At 47.0% G+C, this 7,647-nt stretch overlaps 1 long non-coding RNA gene across 2 annotated transcripts; it reads left to right on the top strand.

Moving 5' to 3' along the window:
* Positions 1-1,692: 1,692 nt before the first annotated feature.
* Positions 1,693-7,239, top strand: LOC135877005 (uncharacterized). Of its 2 annotated transcripts, none has more exons than XR_010561349.1 (3): positions 1,693-1,714; positions 6,252-6,332; positions 7,108-7,239. It is a non-coding gene; the product is annotated as an uncharacterized LOC135877005 (long non-coding RNA). The 2 variants fall into 2 exon arrangements; XR_010561350.1 differs by lacking the exon at positions 1,693-1,714 and adding an exon at positions 3,588-3,624.
* Positions 7,240-7,647: the final 408 nt, after the last annotated feature.

Below are 7,647 nucleotides of genomic sequence, written 5' to 3'. Positions count from 1 at the left end.
CTCTCAGTTAAGAAAACTACAGCCCTCCAGCTCCTCTCCAAATCCCCTTCCAACAGCTTAAAATCTTCTCTCCCACTGATCCTACCATGTCAACACCCTCCACCTACTGTAGAACCCCCCCAGGGCCTGTCACTCTAACATGGTGTAACTGTTCTAACTCATCTACTGCCATCTTCTCGGGTAGCCTACTGTGGGACCTGATCCTGCAGACACTAAGGCCTGGTCTACACTAGGCGTTTATGTCGAATTTAGCGCCGTTACATCGAATTAACCCTGCACCCGTCCACACCACGAGGCTATTTAGTTTGACATAGAGGTCTCTTAAATTCGACTTCTGTACTCCTCCCCAACGAGGGGAGTAGCGCTAAATTCGACATGGCCATATCGAATTAGGCTTGGTGTGGATGGAAATCGACGCTAATAGCTCCGGGAGCTATCCCACAGTGCACCACTCTGTTGACGCTCTGGACAGCAGTCCGAGCTCGGATGCTCTGACCAGCCACACAGGAAAAGCCCCGGGAAAATTTGAATTCCTTTTCCTGTCTGGGCAGTTTGCATCTCATTTCCTGTTTGGACATTGTGGCGAGCTCAGCAGCACTGGCAACGATGCAGAGCTCTCCAGCAGAGATGGCCGTGCAATCCCAGAATAGAAAGAGGGCCCCAGCATGGACTGATTGGGAAGTCTTGGATCTCATCGCTGTGTGGGGCGACGAGTCCGTGCTTTCCGAGCTGCGCTCCAAAAGACGGAACGCAAAGATCTATGAGAAGATCTCTAAAGCCATGGCAGAGAGAGGATACAGCCGGGATGCAACGCAGTGCCGCGTGAAAATCAAGGAGCTGAGACAAGGCTACCAGAAGACCAAAGAGGCAAACGGACGATCCGGATCCCAGCCCCACACATCCCATTTCTACGAGGCACTGCATTCCATCCTAGGTGCGGCCACCACCACTACCCCACCACTGACCGTGGACTCTGAGGATGGGATATTGTCCACTGCCGGTTCCTTGGACATGGTAGCGGACGGGGAAGATGAGGAAGGAGATGAGGAGGACGAGGCAGTCGACAGCGCTTACCAAGCTGATTTCCCCGACAGCCAGGAGCTCTTCATCACCCTTACAGAGATCCCCTACCAACCGTCCCCAGCATTTAACCCGGACACAGATTCAGGGGAAGGATCAAGCAGTAAGTGTTTTAAACATCTAAACATTTAATTTTAACAGAACTGGAATATTCACAATATTAACAATGGGTTTTGCATGATTACTTTGCCCTAGGCGCTTAATGGTTCAGTCCCAACTATTTTAAAAAAAATCAAACAATGTCCGGTTGTCCATGATTCCGCTTTTTATCATTACTGACCATTACAGCCATATTTCTGAGGGTGTCCAGCACCCACGCCCGCCTCTTCCCCAAGAACAGTCTGTCACTTTCATGCAGGAAAACGCATGGGATTATTTAAGTGAGTTTGGCGCTGGTGAAAGGTGACGGATTAACAGCCCTAGAGACTGGCGTTTAGCCACAAAGCCAGTTGAGCTTTTCCTCTTCATCCCAGGGGAAAGGGAGTTCAGAGTCCCCCAAGTCAGGCCTGGCTTTTTGCTGACAAAGGGGCTCCAAATCCAGTGGTGGGTTTTGTGAGGGGGGACCTGTCCACCAGCAATTACACTGAGCCCCTCTCCACACAGGCTACTGAACAGCACTTTAAAGAATTCCAACGTAAGTAGTAGTGTTTGGGGAAGTGAACTAACCTGTGTTCAGCTGGTACACTCTCTCTGCTTTTTGTTATTCCCCTTTCAGAGAAATAAATCTGATTCAGATGGATCCTAGTGAAATAAATGCACTGGATCAGTGATATACATAGGAAGCTAGGAAGAGTCTGACTTCTGAAGTTTTATCAATTACCTGTGTTTGTACAGCCCCTAGCACAATGGGGTCCTCGTTGTAGCTCCTAAGCACTCCAGTAATACAAATTAGGAAAATGTCATTTTACAGTGATGGAAGCTCTGTCACTGACACAATCCACAATTGTCCCCTTCCCTCCTCTACACAACCCAGGTTCCAAAAGGAGTTTGAGCTAGGTAGGCATTTTTGCCTACTACTTGCACTGTTGTAACTATATTATTTTGGAATGTTTCTTCTGGGTCAGTGGCAGAGGATCACAAATGCCATTGACAGCCTCTAAAAGGAGAGTCCTTTCACACCGCGCTCCTGCAGACCATCCCCTTTGGTTTCTCTGAAGGGGGGAGTGTCATGAGGTGCGGAGCTAGCGTGCGAAGCAAGTGCCTGCTTTGGGGTGTGGCTGTGAAGCTGGGGAGAAATTGTCTGCTGTGTCATTGGGCAAAACCAAACTGCAGTCCTTGCTTGGAGCACTTGTGTATCTAGCCACAGGTGGCTCTTTAATGTGTCTCTTGCAGCACATGATGTTAAAAAAACTGTATCATTTAATTATTAACCAATCAGGATGCTTTTACTGTGTTATTAACCAATTGTCGAATACCCGCAGTCATTTTGCTGTGAGTAAATAAAACAGTGAATTCCCACGACTGTGGCTTTTTGGGGTAATGTTGATGGGTGATTTGGCTCCTGAACCCCTGAGATCTGAGTATCACTGCTCTATGCAAACTACAACAAATCCATTTCTTCGCTGTGCGACATCTCTGCTGCTTCTGTCCTTCCCCACGTGAAGACACTGCTAAAGTGGCAAGTTGCCCTGAGATAAGACTGAGAACAGCGAGCAGCAACAGGTAGGTTGCGCTGCAGATCAGGATTAAGATGCATTTACAGCCTTTTGTGCACAAGTCCTCTGCACCTGTTTGCTCCCTGACCTAATAGGGAATATCACATTCAGGCAATGCCTTCCTTAAAAAGAAGGGAAAAAACCTGCAGTTCCACTAACCTCCTGTTACAGTCTCAGTCCCTCTGAATCTAACCACCTGTCAGAGCAGCCTGAACCCCATCCATCTATTGGTCTGATTAGTAGACCCCCCTCCTCCCGCAGTGGAAGGGTCAGTGTCTGGGATTCATTCACGTTCACATCATAACGGCTTTGGTGCCCACTCCTGGTGCTTCTACCATACTAATAGTTTTGTAAAGATTCCTTGCGTGTAATACTTTTTTATTACCATTCACTTAAAAAAGGAAATTAAATGACGATAAGCCTTTGTTAGAATAACAGGAGAGGTCTGACTTCAATCCATCGAAGCATACAAATGCCCTTGTACGTCTGGACTCCAGACTGTGTCCTTTGTTCCATGTGCTGCAATGCCTAGGCACAGTGGTGTACATTGAATGGGACCTTACATTTCCTCTGCGATTCCTTGCTTTCATGGGTTTTGGTTAGACCCCGAGGGGTCTGTTAACACTGATGGGAGATGCTCCTGTAAACTGTGCATGCAGCGAAGGGAGACTCAGACCCCTATATTACTGAATCCAGCTTTTCCTCTTTAATTTCCTTTCTTCTTTCCCTAGCGTAGCTTGTGTGGGACACTGGAGCCGTTGTGGTGTCAGCAGAAGTGTTTGCCCTTTAAAGACACCCCCATTATTTTTGGTGGAGCAGCAGGCCATACGGTGCACGTCTGAAGGGCAGGGCGGCTGACACGCGGATGACATCCTCTGCCCCTTAGGAGGTACTTACCGTTTTGTGCTTAACTACTTGCCATGATCACATGAGCTGTTAGATGAAGCTGTGTCTGTAAGGGCACGCACTGGCTCTGGGTCTCTAGCTCTGATCAAACTGGCATGCTAAAATAGAGTGGTCGTGTCATCGTGTGGCAGGAGGGACTAACCGCCCGAGTGTAACCCAGTCAGAAGTGGTAGGAAGGTACTTGGACAGCTAGCCTAAGCTGCCACCATGGCCACGCTATTATTTTCAGCATGTTAACTTAATTCCAGCGAGTGCATGTAGGTCCGCCCACCCTGGGAATTACATCTCCAGCTGCAGTGTAGATGTACTCAGAAGGTGAACGGCAAACTCCACTGCAAATGGAATTAAGCCCAGCAGTATCTGCTGCATGCCCCCCGCTAAGCACAATCCAGGGAGCAGTCAGTATTGTAATCGGTTAGAACTGTTTGCTGCCGCTGCTGCCTGGTGGGGGGTGATGACGTCATTAGGCCTATATATATGAACCAGAGTTCTTCCATGTTTAAACTCTGTCCTTCCATGTTTAACTCTAAGCGGCCTCAAAAGCCAAGGACAGAAATTGGAATGTGTAAATAGTCAGTTACCTATTACAACCTTGCTTATAACCAGGTCCTAAGCAATAATGATGAGGTTTGCATGTTTCTAGCTGGAGGAGGAGTGGTAAACTAAAAGTAAATAGAACCAAATGATTGTTTAGAGGAATGTTACTAACAAGCTAGATTTATAGCCCTAGAATGACTTAACGGCTTAAATGTATAAACATGTCTTCGGTAGAGAAGGGAGGGGGAGTGGGGGGGGGTAATACAGGGGGAAAGAGGTGGGGGCTTAATTGTGAAAAGTATAAGAAGAGAGAAACTGTTTTTGCTGGTGTGCTCGATTTGAGATTTGCCTGTCTCCTTGCACCACTTTGAGATCTCAAATAAACCTTTGATTGTTTCTCCACCCCGGTGTGTTTATTGGCGCGAAGCACGCCGGGCAACGAACCCCCGTCTGTTGCTGTCCTCGGGCCTCTGTGCCTGCAACAGGGGAGATCATTTAGCCCATGCTCCTGAGCTTAACTGCTCTTCAGCTTTGTGCTTCACCTCTAGGGGATTCACCACTGCAGAGATCCTTTCAGCACTCCTGCCTGTGACTATGATTTAGAAGTGAAGTGAAAGGCCTTGTATCACTGCAAAGCCACACAGTAGGAGTGACCCAGGCTTGGTGCTAAGTGGGGTTACATGAGTCCCTCACCCCAACTAGAATTAAATTGCATTGAAAAGGTGCAGTTTGCATCAGCCCTTGTTCTCTTTTTTTTTTTTTTTTTTTTTTCCATCCATGAAAGCAATTAGTGCTGGTGCGGCCTCTCAGATTTGACCGTGTTAGTGACTGCAGGTACAGCATTGGCAGATCAGTTTCCCCACATTGACCCAGAAGAGGCCTTAACTCTGACCCAGAGAGACCATCTCTGGGTGAGAGGGGAGTTTTCTCTATGACGCATGCCATTCTTTCCCTTCCTGCTGAGGCTGTTAGCAGGCCCACTTCAGGTCAGTTGTTATGGAAGGTATCTCTTGTGATGTGGACACTTACTCTCTGGCAACTGGACTGAGATTTGCCAGGCTCTCTCCTTATTGGCTACTGAATGGCTGTCAGATGACTGCAACTTCCAGTCACTGTCAGCTTATCGATATGATATGGGGCTCTATTTAACCTCCCCCCTCACCTGAATACAGTAGTTCTGCTAAGACTCTATTTCATGGAGCATTGCATGCCAGGACATAGAATCTCACAGCTGTAAAGCTGTATAAAGGTGTGGCAGTCAGAGATTACACTATAGAATACCTGAGAGACCTTTGCCAGCAGATCCAGGCTTTGGTTGCCTCTGGCATTGAGGCATCGGACCCCATGTATTCATCCACCTTTAGAAAAGAAGCAATGTTCTGAGCCACTAGTTGAACTGTACAGCCAAAGCTTTGCTTTGTGATTTTGAAATACTAGGACGTTGCCTAATGGAGGGGAGTGTGACCTCTGGGTGCGCCTCCTCTCCCCCCTCCCCCCCCCCCGCGCTTTTTCAGCTCTGTCCAGTCGCTTTTAACATTTGCCTCTTTGATTTCTCCTTCCCTGATCTGCTGTTTGCTCTCCCTCACTCCTGCTCTGTTCTGAGTGTGAGCTGAATGCATACATTGACCTGAGATTTTATCAATTTAATTTGGTTATTCCATGTAGTATGTAGAGGAGCAAAGTCCATTCTGCTTTCCTCTTCTATGTGGAATGGGTGAGTGGAACAGAGGAAGCACTGCTAGAGCCCAAGTCCTGTGTCACCCTCTGGTATAGCGAGGTTGCCACCTGCTGACTGGCAAATGGAAAATGCCAGGTATGCATTAATGTTTGCAGTGTAGTTGTAGCTGTGTCGGTCCCTGGATATTGGAGAGAAGATGGGTGGTCCAGTAAAAGAGATTACTTCACCCACCTTGTCTCTCAGGTATGCATTAATGTAACTAATGGGACCAGACTGCTGCCATCTCTTCAGCTGCTCCTGTGGTTTGTAGTTTGAGCTCTCTTTGCCTGTGTTGAAATTCACTAAAAATGAAATAATTAACTCTACTACTGTATTCCCCCCCCCCCCCATATCAGTGTTTGCTTTTCTGGTGCAGAAAGATTGAAGGGAACAGACGAGAACCTATGTGGGAATTTAACTTCAAATTCAAAAAACAGGTATGAAAGCTAACCACTTGCCATTGAAATGTCAGGGCGGTAAGGTTTTGAAGCCATAATGATTTTTCTTCCAGAGTTGTTATGATGGGCGCAGTAGATCAATTAAAATCCGATCTCCTGGTAAAAGAAATACATATTGCCAAATGCAGAGGTGGGCAGGTAAGGCACTTGTGGAGCTGCTGAGTAGGAAAACTAGAGCAGGAGGCAATTCTTACTGCTTTAAAACAGGCCAATGTTTTCAGTCTTGAGTGTCTAAAGGATTAGATCCCTATGTCCATATTTAGGCTGCTGATTGCCTGCCCCTAACCCAACGTGCTGAGTATCTATAGCTCCAAATACCTTCAGTGGGGAGTTGCGATGACTCGGCTCCTCTGAAAAGCCAGTCACTTTGATTTAGTGGCCTACGGTTAGGGACCCAAGTTTGAAATGTGTTGAATTAATGTCTTTTCTCTCTTCACACGGAAAGCCTTTCCAAAGCTAACCAACCCTTTTATCAGGGGGTGACAGTAATCTTTGTGAAACCCTCCTTTAACCAGACTCAGGATAAATGTATAATACCGAGCACCCTATCAGGACCTGCAGAGTCTGTCTTCAAAGAGACAGTCTTGCAAACCCTCCATCCCAGGGTTTTCATTGAACATGGAACCCTTTTGCCCAAACAATTGGGCATTAGGCAGGAATCTGCTGCTGAGCCAGGATGGTCTCTAGACATGAAATGAAATTTCTGGTTGGCTTCAGTTTAGTTGAATGAACCGGTCTGTCTCGTTCTGTCAAGCCTCCCAGATTGAAGAGTAACTGTTGCAAAGGTCTTCAGCCACCTGTTCAGTATGAGGATGTTCACACAAATCCTGATCAGGACTGCTGTCTGCTGCAAATCACCACCCTCAACTTCATCTTCCTGCCGGTAGTCATGGGTCTGATATTTACCTTGGTAAGTGTTAAGAAATCTGCACGTAAGCACCATAAAAATGTGCTAAGAAAATGGTCTGGTTATTACCGCATGTCTGTAAATCTTGCTGCACCAGCAGACTAATTAATATGCATTTCCCTAGTGCACTGGGGCCATCACTCAAGGATCTCTTCAGTTTAGTTTCTGCAAGTCACTAAACTCTCTGATGGTTGGTGTAGATTCATGGCACCAGCCCTCAAGGCCCAACTAGAAGGGACTGTTTGTCAGCTGTCTTCAACGAAATGTGCTCCATTCCTGGGGGAAGGAAGGATGAGGATTTGTATTCTCACCGTGCCTAGGAGTCTTAGTCAGCAGCACCTAAAATACCCTAGATAACTTATGGGTATTAAAGGTAGAATTGGAAAA

The sequence above is a fragment of the Emys orbicularis genome, chromosome 4 (assembly GCF_028017835.1).
Source record: "Emys orbicularis isolate rEmyOrb1 chromosome 4, rEmyOrb1.hap1, whole genome shotgun sequence".
NCBI lineage: Eukaryota > Metazoa > Chordata > Testudines > Emydidae > Emys > Emys orbicularis.
Note: the sequence above shows the minus strand (reverse complement) of the source record. Positions and strands in the feature narration are given on the sequence as shown.